At 39.4% G+C, this 20,799-nt stretch overlaps 1 protein-coding gene across 5 annotated transcripts in view; it reads left to right on the top strand.

The window, feature by feature from the left end:
* The window catches only part of ptprea (protein tyrosine phosphatase receptor type Ea), a 230,455-nt gene that overhangs the window by 55,496 nt on the left and 154,160 nt on the right, over window positions 1-20,799 (top strand). For all 5 annotated transcript variants that reach the window (XM_052027004.1, XM_052027001.1, XM_052027005.1 and 2 more), the window contains 2 exons: window positions 1,423-1,483; window positions 3,474-3,543. The gene's annotated coding sequence lies outside the window, so the exon portion shown is untranslated. The remainder of the gene's footprint in view (window positions 1-1,422; window positions 1,484-3,473; window positions 3,544-20,799) is intronic.

Here is a 20,799-nt window from a genome sequence, read left to right on the forward strand (position 1 = left end):
GGGTGTTAATGCAGAGAATAGATTTAACGAAAACCACAGCAAACCCTGTACAATCTTGATTCTGTTTGGAGTATGAAGAAACCACTTTCCTTTCAACTCTGGTAAAATGTAGATGAAAAAGAAGAATGATGCTGCTTTAATAAATGATGAGCACAAACAGCTGCATTCACTGCTGATGAGATTTTGTTTTGATTCTCTTGCTGTTTACTTCAGTAGAATTATACAATACTTGTGTTAGATTGATGGAAGCAGGGAATCATTTGGTGTACTTTATTGCAAAAGACAAGGCTCCATCAGTAAGTAACCTTGCAAAAAAATGATGCTCCAAAATGTGATAACTCTTTTGTGGTAAATTATTTCTATTTAAATAACATCTTGAGCTCATCTGTCACTGTGGTATAGAATCGCTCTTATCACTGTTTGTATCTGATGTGTAATAGCAGCCAATAAAACTACATTAGCAAAGTGCTGAGAAGACAACACATCAACATTCAAAATTTCAATTACAGTCAGAGACTAATTTTAAGGAAAGTTCTGTTAATTCACTTTCTTCTCTGGCTAAAATAAAAACAGAATCTCCATATTGTCATTTGTCTTGCACCTCACTCCTCCCCACAAGCTCTGCTTTGAAAACTGTAAACCCACCACCCTTCTCCGAGTTCTGAGGAAGGGTTGCTGACCCAGAACATTGACTGGTTTATTTTCCACATATGCTGCTTGACTGGTGGAGTTCTTCCAGCATTTCTGGTTTTGTTTCAGATCCCAGCATCTGCAGTTTTATTTGTTTTCTCCCTTGGCTGTGCACCTATAAAGGGAAAGATGTTCTGTCCTCTTATACGTGGCCAGTCACTGATGGTGCGCACATAATATCATGCATTATGCTCCCAAATAAATTAAAGGAATTAATCTACTCATTCCTTAACTGTAGATTCATGTACAGGCAAAATTCTCTTTATCTTGAGAGACTACTGAACAAATGCATTGTCCATTCCTGAAATAAATGTTCCCACTGTTGGTACAATTACAAGAAAATGATAAGTCAACATACTCCTTCTGCAAGCTTCAGTATGACATTCTTTTAAATGGCTTCACAAGAATAAAAAATTCAATAATGTAAATTCAAATTGAAAATTCAATAATGAGGGAAAAAGTGCTACCAATATTAGTGATATGACAAACAGTCATCAGTGGCCTAAGACTTGAAGTTCTTCTTTTGACGTCAGCCTGTCACTTGTCAAGCCCAACACCTTTATGAATAACTTCTCTGAACTGAATATACTACATACTGCACTATACTTTGTTAGTGCTTGGAAGTGTACCCACACAAAAATATTGTCTGTGTACTTGATCAATGAAACCATGTGATCTTGGTTCTGGAGCAGAAGTGATGTAGCTTAAACACTTTCCCCTCTTGTTCTGCAGATTATCTTCATTCTAGAGGGAGCTTGTTGGAGCAGAATTGCTCTGAGGAAGTTTTGAGGAGGTAAGTCTGATGTCACAAATTTACTCGACTCCACTGGGTTTGGGTCAGTGATGGGCTCATTGTTTACAATCACGGTTTGCATATCTTGATGTGGCAAACATAGAATGATGATGAATTTCTAAATACAATCAAATACGAGAAGGATCCTCTATAATCCCTCTCAGTTGATGGGGCCGAAGACTTTTTGTGAAGCTTGGAAACAGCATGTAAAGTGTTTGATGCTGCTCCTTGCACTTTCTGTGGATTGGTCATGTGAGAACAATCATGTTCATTGTGTCTCTTGAGATGGGTGGAATTTTCATGGTGATTCCAGCAAGAGATGTTTGGCCTGAGGAATAGGCATTTAAAGAGTATCCTTGTGATAATTTTCTTTGTGGCAGACAGCAGAGACTCTGTAATTATCACAATTGTTTCTGTCTGTTTTCTTGAAGGTATTCATGATTATGGCAGATAAGGTCAAGGATTCATGCCAGAATTAATTCTCTTCATTTTTGCTCCAGGTTTTAGTACTTCAGCCATGATGTAATCTGCCCTTGAGGCCTAGTTGATGTTCAGCTTCTGGATGGCCTTCTCAGCATCTTGGCAAGCTAAAATAACATCATGATTTGTATTTTAAATGCAGCTTCTTTCTCCCTCTCCCAATTTAGGTTGTTCTCAGCACTATAGGCCATTCAACAGATCTCCACTGCACTTCGTTGCCCAATGCAAATTAACATTTTACCTGGTTTACTATTTTCAACTAGGTCACTGTTTGAAATAGTTCCATTCCAAGATCCCTTTAGCATTGATTATTGTGTATCTTGTTTATACAAATCATCCAGAAATACTAACTCTACGACTTGGGTGCTGAAGGGAACCTGCCATCTTTGATTGCAATAATCATACAGGGATGTTGAAGGGCTGCCACTGCTTCTGGAGATGATAGAACCCATGGCTGCTTGTCTTCTAGCAACAGATGGGGTCATAATTCTCGGCTTACCCTCATGGATTAATGATAGTGGTGCCATCCTATTAGATAACCAGAGAAACAAAGGACTGCAGATGCTGGAATCGAGAAGAAAAGCACTATAATTCTGGAGGAACTCAGCAGGCCAGGCAGCATCTGTGGAGAAAATCAGGCAGTCAACATTTCGGGTCAGGACCCTTCTTCAGGACTGAAGATAGGAAAAGGAGTAGCCCAATTTATAGGAAGGAAAAGCTGAGTTCCTCCAGCATCATAGTGTTTTTCATTCAGTTCTATTGGATGCCTCCTGCACTCACCATGGAATATTCAGATACAAAGTAATGAATTCCGACTTCAGTACAGTTTACAGCAGTTGTTTGTCAGTGTCTGGTATTCCCTGATATTAACAGTGCAAGTTTCATCTATGCAGAAGCCCAGGACTATTTAAAAAAACAACTTTATGGCAGTTCTGTCATACAAATTCAACCAAAAATGTGCAAAGCCAGAGGACTCTTTCTTTTGGATAAATGAGTAAACCAATGGCAACACCTTCGATTTATTGTCAACGTAACATTCTAAAGTGCTCCACCATTCGAAATGAAGAACAGGCGTCAAAGCAAGCATGGAATGGTCATAGGGCTTAGGACCATGATTGTGAGAGCGCTCCAATTTTCTCAAAGTCCTGCAAACTTTTCTCCTTCAATTATTTCTTTTTAAGAGGAGGAGTGAAGAGTCAGAATAGTTTAAACAGGGAATCAATTTGTGTATCTTGTTTATGTAATGTTATGTGATTTTTGCATTTGCTACCAGAAAGTTAAATTGAATATCAGAGTACTTGTTGTGAATAAGTCAGTTTTGTAATATTACAAAGGACAGTGAATGAGTGATTTAACAACAGTCTGATAAACTCTCTGCACAATCTTCTGGCTCAGGATTGGCCCTGATCCTAATCTGTATAAGCAATGTACATAGTGTTTTTTTTTAATTCCGACTCATTTTCCATGATGTCATCCAGAAATATAATATTACAAAAATTTCTCCACATAGATTAATTAAGAAGATCACTGTCAATGGAAAAAGGGAACAAGCAAGGGAAAGAATGATGGATACAGATAAGGTGAGTGGTGTTAAAGATGTTTTTTTACATCAGGCATTTGCAGTAAATTTAACTTGGAATTTCAACTTCAGCATCTGAAAGCCCCAGACAAGGTTGTACATGTTCACAAAATGAGGAAACTCCACTCCTTTTTTTGATTAAAAATTGGAAGTAATTATACAAAAAATGGAAGCAATGCAAAAAAAACTATTACATTGATGACAGGAGTGCAGATGCAAGAGACTGCAGATGCTGGAATCTCGAGCAACGAACCATCTGCTGGAGGAATTCAGCAGGTTGAGCAGCATCTGTGTGGAAAGGAATTGTTGATATTTCAGGTCGAAACCCTGCATCAGGACTCGAAACATCAACAATTCCTTTCTTCCCACAGATGTTGCTTGACCTGCTAAGTTCCTCCAGCAGATTGTTAGTTTTATTCTATGACAGGAACGTTTTTTTCTAATTTTAGACTGTTCCATATTGAACTAGCAGTTACATGTTTGTCCCCATCTCCACCCCAAACCCCACCCTCACCTGTTATTTTTATTTGCAAAAAAAAATAAAATAGACACCCCCAATCTGAAAATGAAATAACCCAGAAAGTGTTGGAAATACTTGGTAGGTTAGGAAATGTCTGTGGAAAGAGAAACAGAATCAGTCTTCAGGTTGATTCAGGTCATGTTTCTGCCTCCTAAGATGTCTCCATAACCTGCCGAATATTTCTAGCATTTTCTGCTTTATTTTAGCAACTGATATGCCCAAGTATAAATGAATCATGTTGCAATTAGTGCACTGGTTCTTCTCAAATTTCACATCTGAAATTGTTTGGGGTATTATAAAGGCAGGATTTTGCTGTGATGCACACAATTCTAAGTCAAGTGCTGAAATAATAAGATAGATTCGTGCCACTAAGTTGCTGATCAATGGAATATTTAAACTAAGATGCTGCTTGCTTGTTAACTGGCCAAAGTAAATGCATACTTTACGAATACATGATTAATCTTTCCGGGCAAGATGGTTATATAATTTTGAAAAACGTCAGAAATTTTGCTTAAAAGCATTCTTAAGCAGAATTGATTGCAGACACACTGACTTAGTTTGGCATAACTGATGATGAGATCTAGCCTGGTGTCCAAAATATTCTACTATTTCAAGGTCCCCTTCAGGAGTGCAATCCTACACCCTGCAAATTTAGTTTCTTAAATGCTGGTTCAAGTGTGTGGCAGTATGGCAATTGGAGCAGAGACCTGGACTAACAATCCAGAGACCTGAATTCCAACCTGACCAGGACAACTGTGGAATACAAATAGTTCGGAATTCCAAAGAAAAGTTATTAGTACTGATGACTGTGGCTGTCAAAAACCAGTCTGGTTCACTCATGCCCTTCAGTGGAGCCATCTTTAGCTGGCCTATGTGACTTAAGATCTTCCAAAGTAATAAATCCTGTCTGAAATGAGTAAGCCACACTGTTTAAGGACAATTGAGGATGCAATTTTGCTAATGATCTCCAGATCCTGAAAAATGAATAAGTTAAGGAAAAAAAGCTACCAAACCGATGTCCTGCTGTATTATAGATATCTGCTGTTTACAAGTAACCATGTTGTACTGCTCAATCCAGCAAGGAGCTTGATTTAAAAAAAAGATGTTGTCCTGATTTCCAGAAACTTAATAAGATCAGCATTGGGCAGGTATGATGTTCACAAATACATACCAAACTCGCTCTCTGATTCTCCATCAAAGTGATATGTGTTGTTTGGCGTTTACAGTGAAATTTTAAATATAGATAAATACATCTTGGCACTAAACACCTCCAAGTGCTTTCAATGTTCTGCACGACACATTCCTAACCAAAGGAAATTGCAGTATTCTTTCTCACTCTCATCCTGTGGTGTGTGCATATCAGCCAATTTTAGAGGTGGTGTTTTGTATAGATAGCTGTAACTAAGTTTAACACCTTGTGTACTCTGACTAACTGGAGATATTTGAATAAACATTTCTTCATGGGGAAAAGTGCTTGTCACACCTGGTTTTCCTTGGGAAGATGGCATCTGCATGGACTCTCACAAGACAGGTAGTTGCTGTTTCCCCTTCAGTTATCATACAGTATGATCCCGGTAGCTACATTAATCAGTATTTACAAAACTTGAATCTTGCAATGCAACAATTTATGAAGGATATCGAAATTGTCACTTTTGCATTCCTGATGAAGGAATGACAATTTTGTTATTTTACACTGTCGCATATTAGAATTCCAGCACTTCCTTCACATTCCTTTGGTAATTTCAGATAATTATTCTGCAAGTACATACCTTACACTTCCATCACTTACTTTCATCGTGAACTATTGTCCCCTTTGTCATTTAATCACTCCTCCCCTCACCCTACCAAAGGCATTGCTTTAGTTCTTTCTTTCCTTGCTCTAATTTCTCTGCATTTTAAAATGTTTGCTCTATCTCCATTTCTGACGGAAGGCCATCCACTAGAATTTTTTCTCTCCGTTCTGGAATAACGTGACTCTGATTCAAGTTTCATGCTTTCAATCTTTGCTGCCTCAAAGTGATTATAGACAAAGCATTTAAAATAGAAATAATCTAGACCAGAATTTTCCTTAGTAGCACTTTCAATTTAATGAGTCCTTTAATTACCTTTTTAACAGTAACTGTGATATGGAGCTGAAGTGTAGTATTTAGTTCATAACTCTTGTTTATAATTTCACTGTAAGAGGTCTGGTTAAAAAGTGTAAAGCCAAATGGCAATTTGACAAATGACTGAGGTCAAATAGCATATACATGTAGCAAAAACAGGATTGATTTTCTGTAGGTAATTTCAAACAGTTTTTAAAAAAAGTGAAGGAATTTGTTTCTACAGCTTCCTGTTGTGGTTCTTCTCTTTTCTCTGTTTATTAATTTATATTTCTTAAATACTTTGTTGCATTGAAATTGGACCAGGCATTTTTGGTGAGCTAAATGGTTGGTGCATTAAATGCAAAGGCCAGATTGAAAGGCCAGAAAACAATTACATCATTATTTTAAGAAATCATCTTTGTGGTTTTCTCCCTTAATGAGTATTAAACCCCAATTTGGTGGCAGATGTTTCCTAGAAAGGCAGCTACAAGGTCTTTCAGACTGAGGCTTGGGATGCATCTGTGCTTTTAAAGAGAGCTCTCATGGTGGAGAAGACAACCCGTTGAGCTTGGGATGGGCTGATCACACCCCATGGTTTCAGGTGGCCACAAGCCTCAATGATCACTAGCAGCAATGGGGTCCACAGATCAATGAATGTATGAACTGCAAGTTATTAATTTGCAGACAACCTATGAATCTGTTAATTTTTGTCTTGTATGTGCCTAGTGCCCAAGCCCCTGGAACTCATTTGGTAGAGAATTCTGAAGGTTCCCTGCCTCCCTTGGTGAAGAAATTTCTTCTCAGAGTCATACAGCCTTACAATACACATCCATGCCAAACGTTTTGCTTATCGACATTAGGTAACTGTTTGCCCATATTAGGTAACACCACTAATTTTCATGTCATCTGCAAACTTACTAATCATATTTCCTACATTCACATCCAAGCCATTAATGTCAATCACAAACAACAAAGGTCTCAGCACCAATCCCTGCGGTAAACTACCGGTCACCAACTTCCAATCAGAAAAGCATCTTTCCACCACTACTCTCTGCCTCCTTTCACCATGCCACTTTTAGATCGAATTAGTCAGCTTGCCGTAACCTTTTGAGACCAACCTAACATGCAGGACCTTGTCAATGCCTTGGTAAGGTCCATAAAGACAATGTCTACCTCCCTATCTTTATCTGTCTTCTTTGTTACCTCCTCAAAAAATCTCAAGTTAGTGAGACATAATTTCCCTCACACGAAGCCGTGCTGACTCTTCCCTGATCAGCACCAGCCTTTCCAGATATCCTTGGCAAGTAACATCAAGGAGAAGCTAAAGACATTCTAAAATTGCTATCCCTTAGAATTTTCTCCAATAATTATCTAGTTACCTAACTTATCCCTGCTGCTTTTCTTAAATGGAGGAATAACATTTGCTATCCTCCAGTCTTCTGGTACCTCATCTGTGGCTAATGAAGATGAAAAAAAAATCTCCCTCATGGCCCCCGCTATCTTTTCCCTTGCTTCCTACAGCATCCAGGGATAAGTCTTATTCGGTCCTGGGGATTTATCCACCCTTGTGCATTTCAAGACATCTAAAACTCCACCTTCTTAATGCTGATATATTCCAGATTATCAAGGTACTCCTCTCTAAACTCACGATCATGCACATCCTTTTTTTAGGTGAGGGGAAGTATTTACTTTGGACCTCATCCACATTCCCTTGCTCCACACGTGGATGACTACTTTGGTCCCTAAGGAGACTCCCTCCTTCGCTGCCTACCCTTTTGCTCCTGATGAACTTAAAGAATGTCTGGATTCTTCTTAATCTTACCTGCCAAGGGCAATTCAAGACCTCTCTTTGCCCTTCTAATTTCTTTTAAATTCTTTGCTACACCCTTTATATTTCTCAGGAGACTCATCCCTGTCTTGAATGGCCATTATTTAGAGATTGTGACCCCCCCCCCCCCCCCCCCCCGCCCCTGTTTTTAGATATCCCAGCTATGGTAAACATCAACTCCACAGCCATCAGAAGTTCTATCTTTAAAAAAAGCACTGGTTTTTGTAATGGTAAATTGTTTGCATCTCTGTTCCCTGAGTTGATTACAACTGGCCCTTATTCATGTTAATTTTTCCTGTAAACATTGTTGTCCATTATGGAGGGCTCCTCTTTTCAGTGCACTTCTCCTCTTTGTTCTGCGGCATACAGCTCTTGGCTGGATAAATGTTCACCATTTTCCCAATGTACCACTAGCGTTGTTTCAAGACAGCGCTCTTGTACTTACTGCCCCAGAGGTGTACTTGCAAAATTTGTACTCTCATTACTAGTCTGAAGCATTTCATTTCATTTAGATGGTCATTGGCCCTTACTTTCCAAGTCTTGGGATAACCTTCAATGAATAAATCCTTAATTATTCAAGAAATAAGCTTGGATATTTAAAATATTTATGGTAATATCTGACAGTGTGAATAATTGCTTAAATTTTCAATGAAATCAAGGAAGGAGATTGCAGAATTTCTGACATTTTTCAATCTGCACTGACTGCAGCAGTGGTGCCAGAGATTGGAGGACTGCCTGCATTGTACTATTGTTTTAAAAATGACAGTAAGCAATAAACCGAATAATTGGAGGCCAGTTAATTTAATTTTGATTGTGGGAAAATATTGGAATCCATTAGAAGGACAGTGTACATCTTCAAATAGAAAGACACAGATTAATTGGAACAGTCGGCAATGATCTATTAAGAGAAGATCATCTCCAATTAATTTGATTGAATGCTTTAGGGATGTAACAAGCAAGGTCTTTGAGGGAAGTCCCACATGGCAAGCTGGTCAAAAAAGTAAAGCCATTTGCATCCAAAGTTGACTTAGTGGCTGAGGATGATTTAGATAGTCTGGTTAGTTAGGCAGAAAAGTGGAATTGGAATTGAATCCAAAAGTATGAGAGAATGCAGTGATTAGACTGGTGATGTTGCAGAGCAGATTTATGAGGATGTTGCCAAGTCTGGAAAATGAAAATGGAAGCTATGAGGAAAGATTGGAGAAGCCACAGTCATTTTTGTTTTGAAACAGTGGTAACTGTATGGAGACTTAATTGGGGGGAGTAACATTATCAGCGATCTGAACAGAATGAATCTGGAAAGGAAGAATCTACTTCCCTTCGCAGAGGGATCAAAATCTATAGGGCATAGATTTAAAGTAATTAGTTGAAGGATTAGAGGGGGATGAGTATATATTTTTTTACTCAGTAGGTAGTAGGGGCCTGTGAAGGGGTGTGGAAACCCTCATCACATTAAGAAGGTACTGGATATGTGCAGAGCCACAGACCTAGTGCTGGAAACTGGGATTAACTGGACAAACTCTCTTTTGACTAACACCAACACTGTGGGCCAAATCCCTCCTGTTTCAGAATTTTATCTGTGATTCTATGACAACAAAACACAAGAGGCCAATGCTCAAGGATTTTCAATTTTTATGTTTTGTTTTTAATTTGATGAGCTAACTGGAATAATATAATTTCTTTTCTTTGAAATAGTCAATATTATGCCTGTTCTAAACACTGCTGTATTAACAGTATTGTCTATCTTTTTAAGGTATACCAACTATGACAGTATCAGCATTGTCCAGCTATATGTTTCCAAACTATAAGACAGTGTAATTACAAAAACAAATATTCAAAGAAACAATTCTTCTTAAAGACATTATATTTTGCATTGATACCAAGAATTCTTGCATATAAAAGAGTACTTCTATGTAAAAACAAAAGTACAATTGTGTGTCACTCCCACATTGTGTGTTGGCTGTCGAAGGAGGCATTGACTTGCTGAGTCCTATTTGGAAGGGTGTATTAACAAGCTTTTCAGGAGGGGGTGGGCGAGGAGTCACTAGCCGTTCTGTTGATAATAGAACACTGTGCTCACTGATATTTAATTTCAATTTTTTCAACACATTATTATAATGTAATTAAATTTTCTTAAATGAAAAGATATTCAATACTTTCTTTATGCTTTAAGCATGGTAGACCAGTGACCAGTATTTCCCCCATTATAAGAATGTAGTATACAGGTCATAATGCATTCCAGCTGGATTCAGATAACTGCCTCAATCCAGAATAGTGTGCAGAAAGGAGGCTGCTGCCATGGGAATCTTCAAAGGACAAACATTAGTGCAGTTGTGTAGGATGCATGGAATTGTTCCATCATCCCCAGTCCCTATCTCTGCAGTCTTCCTTCTTTCTCACCCTACCCCTCCCCTTTCTCACAAACCAGGTACTATTGAAATTTCACTGCCAAAACTGTTTTGGGCAAGGACCCAAGATTTCCAGATTCTGTCAGAAGTTGTTTCATCAATGATGGTCTTTGCCCATTTTAATCCCCTCTGCTGTTTCCAACCAGAACCTAAGCCTGGAGCAAATTCAAGGTCATTATTTTTACACTTGAGCTTTAAGTTTGAGTACTTCATTTCAGTATGTTTCATTTTGGACTTTGTTCAGTGAATATATTTTTTAATTAAACATGAATGCAGAAACCTGCCAATGGGAATGTGCTGTCTGGTCAGATGGTGCAATTTCCCATGGTTGGAAGCAATCCCTTGAAGGTATTTTGCAGTTCTAAGCTCCATGGCTACTGCATAAAAACTGACAGCCATTGGATCTATAGGAAGCACTGCTGCTTTTAAGCTTAACTATTATCTATTGGCTATTGTCTATTGAATAATAAACTTAAAACTAGAGTGGTATACTTTGGGTTTTTAACCCAAAATATTCTCAGAATGATGGTACATCATGAAATTTAATGTTTAGTTTGATTTTTTTCCCCTAAAGGAAGTTTAATCAACAAAATATTTATTTTTAACATTTTAAAGATTGAAATCGTTGTACCTTAACTAAACATGGTCTAAAGCAGCTAAAAATTAACACTCTTCAAGTAGAGCAGCAGGTTTTTTTTAACATTTCACATGTTTACATGCAATTATTTTTAAGTTGGTGACAATTTTGTAGATTACCATGTGAAACTAAACTCCCTTTGGTTCCTTCCTAAAAACAATTGTGATGAGCTGTTGAGATACCAATGTCTCCTGAGTCAATTTTAATATCATATGAAGTAATGAGTAATTTACTGTTGTAACTGTACCTGACCCAGTGTCTGAATCACAGGAAATGGGATCGGCTTCTTTAGAAGTGCACTCGTACAGTATTACTGCATTATGACAGGCTAAAAGGCTTATTGCTTCTTCTTAAGTCACTCAATATTTTGAAGATGTAGTCCACATTTTCCATGCCAGCAGTAAAGTTCTGAGTAAACAAGCCAGCTTTGTTACTACAAGCGACATTTCCTAACCCTGTTGTCTGTGTCTGGTGCAGCATCAGCTGTTTCCAAACTTGTATTTTTCTGTTTATATACTTGGAATTAAATTCCTGGTTTGCATTCCTAGTGACAACAATGTGGGGCATCTTTTTCCCTACTTGCTAATAACAATAATATCAAGAAGTTTTATGAAGCACCACTTAAGACGCAGTCAGATGGACATGTAAGTAGGCAAGGCATACAAGGAAACAGTCCTAATATGGGCAAATTAGATTACTGTAGATGAGCATCAAGGTCAGGGACATGTTGGGGTCAATGGCCCATTTCTGTGCAGTACAACTCTGACTCTATTACACTTCCAGTTGTCCTTATACAATTCATATTCTTATAATTGTCATAGACTGAGAGATATAACACACAACAGGCTCTCCAGTCCATTGAGTCTGCAGTAACCACCCATTTACGCTCAACCTACATTAATCCCACGTTTTATTCTCCCTACATTCTCACCAGCTACCCCCAGATTCACCCACTCACCAATACACTAAGGGTAATACACAGTGGCCAATTAACCTAGCGACCTGTACACCTTTGGGATGTGGGAGGAAACTGGAATACCTGGAAGGAACATGCATGGTCACAGGAAGAATGGGTGCACTTCACACAGACAACACCCAAGGTCAGGACTGAACACAGGTCTCTAGTGCTGTGAGGCTGCAGTTCTATGAGGTGTGCCACCCTGCTGCCCATAACTGGCCTAATGGGAACTTTCTTTAAAATGTAGTACATTTTTCTAAATAGCAGATGAGCCACAGTGAAAGAGACTACAAGAATTGGTTTCCCTCACCAACTCTTTTTTTAAAGGCCTCATCTCCTCGTTGGGATCTGTTTTAACAGCTGCTAATACTTTGTTTTATGTAGCCATCATCCAGCAGTAATTCTGCTCAAGGAACCAGCAGAATGTTTGCTCGTAGAAAGCATTTCATCTGATTCCAGTCCTACTCTGAAATAGGCGTTCAAACCAATGATCTCAAAATAACACATACAAGTGGAAAATTGGTTAACTTTTCCCCGTCATTATCTTGAGATCCTATCTCATATGATATTGCAGTGCCAGTGACCTGGGTTCAATACCGGCTGCTGTCTGTAAGGAGTTTGTACATTCTCCCCGTGTCTGCGTGGGTTTCCTCTGGGTATTTCGGTTTCCTCCCACATTCCAAAGACGTACGGGTTAGGAAGTTGTGGACAGGTTGTTGGCGCCGGAAGTGTGGTGACACTTGCGGGCTGCCCACAGCACACTTTACGCAAAAGATGTATTTCACTGTGTGTTTCAATGTACATGTGGCTAATAAAAATATCTTATCTTATCCTGAGTTGGAAAACTATCACCAGCAAATGAGGAACATGGGGGAGCATGAGAGGAGGCATGTCAGTCCTCTCTACCAGTGAGGTATCAGATCTATGAAACAAGAGTGCCTAACCATGTGATCACTACACAATACGGCCACCATGCCATAGAGAGAGCCAATGGCTATATACGTAGCTTTACATTCACAGCCGTGGGTGCAGTGGAGCAAGCAAATAACCTCAGAGGCCAGCATGTCAGTACAAAAACAAACCTTCATTCAGGTATATAAGATATCTTATAATTATGCCACCCTTTTCACTGCCCCACCTGAAATGCAACAGGATGGTTATTGAACCAGAGATGAAGTTGGTCTAGTTAACTTCAGTATTCATGGGATAAAACAACCAAGGCATTAATGTGCAAAGTGTCTTGCTTTCAGGAATTCACATTTTTAGTGGAATAACATCCCATGGGAAGCTACATTTCTCTTTATTTATCATCCATTGTTGAATACTGTAACCTAGAAGGCAGATATATATGTTTAAACTCCCTCTTGCTCCCTAGTTTTACAATCCAGTACACTCAATTATGTCACAAAAGCCACTATTTAACTAGTATTACAAACTGAGTGATGAGAGAGGTGCCAAACTGATCAATGCTGTCATAGTTAATTTTTTAAAAGATTTGCTGTGGTTCAACTCTGTTGAATTTGCAAACGGCTGGTATTAACTCAAGTTGGAACAGGAATACTGTTGATATCTCAACCAGCATGAATGTGGAGGAAAATGATTCTATTTTTGCTCCAGAACGTTTGTAATCACATATCACAGCCAGTGTACAGTTTCCTCTTCAATTATCTGAAGACGATTACATCATTGCTTCATTTTCAGAATTTAGGAAACAGAAGTGATCTTGTGAAACAGTTCTGCTTCTGTGAAGATGGCTTGGAGTTCCTCTTCCAGTTGTGCAAGTCAGTCAGTGATGACTATAATTGTATCATCGCATTTAAAAAAAAGTAGAATCAGCATTCAGTGGAATGCAAAGCTCCAATCCATGATAATAGTCCCCTGCTAAGTCTGTTGACATGGGCACAGGAAGCAACAGATCAATGGAATAATGATCTACCCTGAACCATGACTGGAAATACTTCACTTAGAGCAATAATGGGGCAGATCTTCCACCAAGATCTGTCTTGATCTGCAGAAGATGACCACAGAACTGGGTAGTTCCCTTGCATTAGTTGAAGTGCAACCTCCTGCTCAGCCAAGGCCAAACCCAAGACACTTCCATTGAGCTGGTGGATTACTCATGGCATCCAATTGGCTTTGCCAGCTCTTCGGTTGGGAAATCTGCCTGTTGAGCTTTTGTCAGGTTAAACCTGGTGCACGTACGATGGCCGTATTATTGTAAATGGGAGAAATCAGATGCCGAGAAATTAAGCATATCTGTTTTTTTGAGTTAATTGTTAATTTAAATGCTTTTACTTGATTTTAACCATATATTTTAATGTTCATTATTAGTTTTCCTTAATAATCTTAATTTTTTAAAAACTAACTGATAGCTGGTGGATCTAGGGGTGGGGCCTCAAAACTGTTCTGTCAGCACAAGAGGTGGTCACGCTGCGAGAATCATGCTGTGTTACGCTGTGCTGAACCAATGAATAAGGCTTGCAGCAGAAGACTCTGCTCCAGGTTATGAGGAAAGAAACAATACATTTGGCACAGGTAGCCCATGATGTCAGGACAGGGAACAATGTGATGTAATGCCCTTAAAGCCCTACCACTAAATACACTAAATAAACTGTATCACAGAAGTGCAATAAGTCAAATTGTCAAAACTAGGACCCTTTTCCTTCCTTTAACTCACTTGTAGCTTAATAAATAATGTTAATTAAATGCTTCCTTTATGGAAATGAGTTGTAGTTCATGGGGATCTGCCAAGTTGTGATAGAATCGGATATGCACTGGGAAACGTCTATAGACAAAGTCTGTATCCTTTTGATAGCAACTTCAGGGGTTGAAAGGAAGTGGATGAAACAACACTAGAGAAGTCCCTGAGTAGAAAGAGGTACATGCCCAGGATGTGAGGTATGCACCTAGAAACTAAAATGGGACAGAATAAGTGAGATGACAGAGAAAAGGGGAGGGCTAAGTGTAAGTGAAGAAGAAACAATCATGACATAAAGAAAAAAACTATTAAGTACATAACACCTCTCATATTATCCCATATAGCTTCTCAATCTAATTCTCCTGAAGTGCAGTTGTAAAATAGACAAAGGGCAGCAAGATGGATAATGATTTGCACACGGCAAGTAGATGATGCGTGAATGCTCTGAAGTTGATGGGCAAATGCAGCAAGTTCAAACATCTTGCAACTCTCACTTGCAAGAAATCCTTCTGCATTTACAAGGCGGCCTTTTAGCATAATCATCAAATACTGAAGCAGGTCTTAATCTGAGGTTTGTAGCACCAGATTGATTCGTAGGATGGATAAGATAATATATCTTTATTAGTCACGTGTACATTGAAACACACAGTGAAATGCATCTTTTGCGTAGAGCGTTGTGGGGGCAGCCCGCAAGTGTTGCCATGCCTCTGGCGCCAACATAGCATGCCCACAACTTTCTAACCCGTACATCTTTGGAATGTGGGAGGAAACTGGAGGACCTGGAGGAAACCCATGTAGACACAGGAAGAACGTACAAACTGCTAACAGACAGCAGCCGGAGTTGAACCCAGGTCGCTGGTGCATTAATCGTGTTACACTAACCGCTACAGTACCACACCTGCCTGCGATGGAGCTTCTTCGAGGAGAAATTAGGACTGGAAGTGCTCACAGGCATATAGAAGAGTGGAGAGTGAGCTCTGAGATGTAAAAGATTCTGATATGGTAGGTGTTGACAGATGACATCTAGTTATCGAACTAATAGTTAACTATTAACTATTAAACTACTAGTTGAATCAGTTCGGTGCAGCATCGTGGGCCAAAGGGTCTGTCCTATGCTATACTATGTTCCTATGTTCTATGATTCTCTCAGACTGAAGAAAGAGGGGACATAGTTTTAGGATAAGGGATTGGTCTTCTAGTACCAAGATGAGGAGACATAATGCTCTGAATAAAAATAAATCTTCTAATCCAGAGACCTGTTGTTGGTCAGTTGTTGTATACATACAAAGTGAGAATGAAAGGTTTCTAGGCATAAGGGGGTTCAAGGAAGATGAAATATCAGGTGTGAAAGAGGATTCAAGGTACAAGATTAGCCATGATCTTATTGAATGTCAGAACAGGCTCAATGAAATATATAGTTTACCTCCATTTCCTATGTTCTTACTGTGGCTGAAGCATTAGAATACTCCAGCCTATTAATGTTGGAGTACTCTGTGCTCACACATGACAGGTTGCATTTCAAACCTCCCAATTTTCACACAACAGCTATCTGTTAGGTCTGTGTATTAGAGGATATAAATTAACAAATTCACTTCAATGATATTTGTCCAGAGAGATCATCTACTTTGGAGCTTTGATACAAATTTGGTTCTTTCCTGAGTTGATCGTACTGTCAGTTTGTTTTTTGAATTTAAGTTTAAGTAGATTTAACAAATATATTGAAGTGCTAGCTGCATGTCATTGGATGATGGTTAGATGAAGGATTGTCCGTTGACATAGAATATAGAACATAGAACAGTACAGCACTGGACAGGCCATTCGACCCATGATGTTGTGCTGATCTTGATGCCGATATATACTAAATGTCCTCCTGTTTATTATCCATACCCCTCCATTCCCTTCATAGTCACATGTCTATCTAAAAGCCTCTTAAACTCCACCAAACTGCTTGATTCCACTACAACCCCCTCGTAACCCATTCCCGACACCTACCACTCTCTTCATTAAAAAAATCTTTCCCCTCATGTCATCTTTAAACTGCCCCCCCCCCAACCTTAAAAGCATGTCCTCTGGTGTTTAAATTCTTTCTGTCTGCTTTTGTAATAAAAAATATTTCTGAGAATTTATAACCTTATTAGCTTTAATTTACAAATCTAATTATGTTTAATTTGCTAATATTTTTCCAGCAGTGTAAAACTTTCACCACAATGTGTACCAATTAAAGCATGCAGCGTATACTTTGCTTTAATGTCCAGAAATAGTATCATTTGACCGGACGGATGGTAGCTCAGGGAGGTGTTATCTTAATCTAGAATCCACCTTTAATAAATATTTTGCATTGTCTATAAATGCAGTGATGTAGCCAGGCAGAAAAAGGTTGATGTGTCATACGTTGCAAATTGTCAAGTTACATCTATGACTTATTTAAGTGCTGTGTGTGTGTGTGTGTGTGTGTGTGTGTGTGTGTGTGTGTGTGTGTGTGTGTGTGTGTGTGTGTGTGTGTGTGTGTGTGTGTGTGTGTGTGTGTGTGTGTGCACAAAATTACAGTTCCAGCCTGACTTAGTCACAGCGATGATGTGCATGTAACTGTGGGTTATTTTTAGGCAATCTGCATCAATAAATTTAGCGATTTAAGCATTTTGTTGCTGCCTGTAAGTGTTTTAAATGCAGTTCATTAAATACAAGTTTTAACAGATCCAGGGCAATGTGAAAAATGTAGAGGTTATGATCTTTTAATCCAGTTTAAGCAAACATATCTTGTATAAAAATAGACTTGCAGTTTTAGTCTGAAATCCACTTAAATCTTTCAACTCTAAACTATTGTAAAGTGCAAGTAATTGTCTCGCAGCAACTTGCTGTGCAAGACGGGAGGCTAATTTCAGGAAGTCTTTGAAGACGATGATTGAAGGAACTGACTCCGATGAATTACTGAGTACAATGTCACAGAGGTCCCAAGTGAAGGCCTTGAGTAAACAAATACAGTTCAAATTGCAGTGGATGTACGGCACGACCCAACCAGTTCCCCAGTCAACAGTAATAAACAAATAATTTTCCAATTTAAGGAATATTAGACAATATTTTCATTTTCACTTTGAACTGGAAGGAGCGGTTGCTTGCTATTTAATGCGATTTAAGTCTGAATCTCACCAAGGTCTTAGTACATCATCATTGGATCTGAGAGTAGTGCATCAGCGAAGGTAGGAAATAAGCCTCTGTTTTTGAACTATTGGTAATTTACGTCTTTGCACTAATGTTTTCTTCTACACCTTGTGCAGAATTGCTTTGGTTAATTGGGAAATGTGATAATTCATTGAGGAATTAAACATATGCTGGAAGTGAGAAAAATGAAAAAAGCTACTTTAAAGTTGCATTTAATTCAATATGAAAGATATTCACGGTTCACTGAAATCTATACACTCAAACTTTTCTCTGGCTAAAGCTTTCTAAAGCTCTTTATGACCAGCAGATGTTCAGAAAAGTTTCATTTGTTTTGATTTTTAGATATTAGGGGAACCAAAAGATGTGTGCCATGCAAGTAGGTGGCACTGAGGTAAAAGATCAGACATTGTCTTATTGAATGGTGGAGCAGGCATGGGCGGCCCAATAGCTTTCTCTTGCTTCTATGTCTTGGGTTCTTCTCAAGTCCAAGTGAAGTGAAGTGAGTCGCCGAAACAGGTCTACAGCGGATGGCATCTCCCTGGCCCTACACTCAGCTCTGGAGCATCTGGACAGTAAAGACACCTACATTAGACTATTGTTTATTGACTACAGCTCAGCTTTCAATACAATAATCCCAAGTAAGCTTGTCACCAAACTCCAAGACCTAGGACTCAATACCTCCCTCTGTAACTGGATCCTTGACTTTCTAACAAACAGACCACAATCAGTGAGGACAGGCAGCAATACCTCCGGCACAATTATTCTCAACACTGATGCCCCACAAGGCTGCGTCCTCAGCCCTCTACTCTACTCCCTATACACTCATGACTGTGTGGCCAGATTCTGCTCTAACTCCATCTACAAGTTTGCAGAAGGTACCACCGTTGTAGGCTGTATCTCAAACAGTGATGAGTCGGAGTACAGGAAGGAGATAGAGGGCTTAGTGGAATGGATGTCATGACAACAACCTTTCCCTCAATGTCAACAAAACAAAAGAGCTGGTCATTGACTTCAGGAAAGGGGGCGGTGTACACACACCTGGCTACATCAGTGGTGCTGAGGTCGAGAGGATTGAGAGCTTCAAGTTCCTGGGAGTGAACATCACCAACAGCCTGTCCTGGTCAAATCATATAGAAGCCATGGCCAAGAAAGCTCACCAGCGCCTCTACTTCCTCAGGAGGCTAAAGAAATTTGGTTTGTCCCCTTTGACTCTCACCAGCTTTTACCAATGCAACATAGAGATCATCCTATCTGGATGTATCATGGCTTGGTACGGCAACTGGCCCAGGACCACAAGAAACTGCAGAGAGTTGTGGACACAGCCCAGCCCATTACGGACACCAACCTCCCCTCCTTGGATTCTGTCTTTACCTCTCGTTGTCTTGGTGAAGCAACCAGCATAATCAAAGACCCAACCCACCTGGGACATTATCTTTTCTCTCCTCTTCCATCAGGTTGAAGATACAGGAGCCTGAAGGCATGTACCACCAGACTTAAGGACAGCTTCTACCCCACTGTGATAAGACTATTGAACAGTTCCCTTATACAATGAGATGGACTATGACCTCACGATCTACTTGTTGTGACCTTGCACCTTATTGCACTGCACTTTCTCTGTAGCTGTGACACTTTACTCTGTACTGTTATTGTTTTTACCTGTACTACCTCAATGCACCCTGTGCTAAGTCAATGTAACTGCACTGTGTAATGAATTGACCTGTACGATGGGTTTGTAAGACAAGCTCTTCACTGTACCTCAGTACAAGTGACAATAATAAACCAATTCCAATTCATCTGGTCTGATGACTTTATAACAATATAGTTAAAATCTTCACTTTTAGTTTGGATTGCCTTACAATACAACTTTAATATTTACAAAGGAGTCATGCAGAACTCTGAGAATTCTGCTTAGGATATCTCAGTGGGAGGTATCAGCAGGTTTAGAAAGTGTAGACTGTGCATTGTTTTAAGCCAGCTTCAATTAATTTATTTTTTTCAAGACAATGCACAGCCTTGGTGTTCTGAATGCTAATATTGACAGAAGAATTCAGAACATGTCGATGAGCATGCATGGGCAGAACTGTCTCTTGCTCAGCAAAAGGAATCAACGTGGTTGGCTGAAATCCAAACTATATTCATCTTTGGGTGGATCTTGGATGTCGCTTGGGTGTTAGTAATTTAGGAATAGAGGTGCTTCCAACAAGGGTATTTATTCACCTCCAGTAGCAGAAAACTTCCCATAATCGAAAATTAAAATACTGCAGGTATAGGACATCTGAAACAAAAAAGAGAAAATGCTGGAAACACTCAGCAGGTCAGACATCATCTGTGATAAGCTGATGTTTCAATTTGAAGGCCCTTTGTCAGGATTGGGAATGAGAGCAACATGTTAGTTTTAAACTGCAGAATTTTGGGGATTGTCCTGTCGAACCAATGACCAAAGAGCAGATGATACATTAGTTTTTCGGTCATTCAAACTGACAGCTCATGTGGTGTCTCTGCCCTCTGCCTCTTGAAAACAGGATCTCACAGTTAGTCAGGCAGTGAAGTGAAGTGTTGTGAGACAGAGGTGAGCAACAGTGGCCTATGTGCTCTTTTCCTCTGCAGTGTATGGCAGGATGAAAAAGGAGTACAGACGCTGAAATGCAAACACCAAGTGCCAAGACCCCCTGAGAATGTACATGACCCAGATGTTTCAACATTTGGCCACATTGCTGCAGAGTATTCCATTCTGTTCTTCATTGAAGAAAATTGTGCAGAGAAGCACAACTGATCACAAGGCATTCAGAAGTGGTTTTCGTAGAATGTACTCAAGGCCCTGCGGGAAAAAGAGATGGTGGATCCAGTTGGGTGGTTCCCTTGCAGACTGACAAGCTCATTTGGCAAAATGGTTTATCAACAAAATTTTCAAATGAGCATGATGATCTCACTTGGCAGGTCGTGTGAAGGGCCCTCCCTGTCAGAT

This window comes from Pristis pectinata, chromosome 12, assembly GCF_009764475.1.
Source record: "Pristis pectinata isolate sPriPec2 chromosome 12, sPriPec2.1.pri, whole genome shotgun sequence".
Taxonomy (NCBI): domain Eukaryota; kingdom Metazoa; phylum Chordata; class Chondrichthyes; order Rhinopristiformes; family Pristidae; genus Pristis; species Pristis pectinata.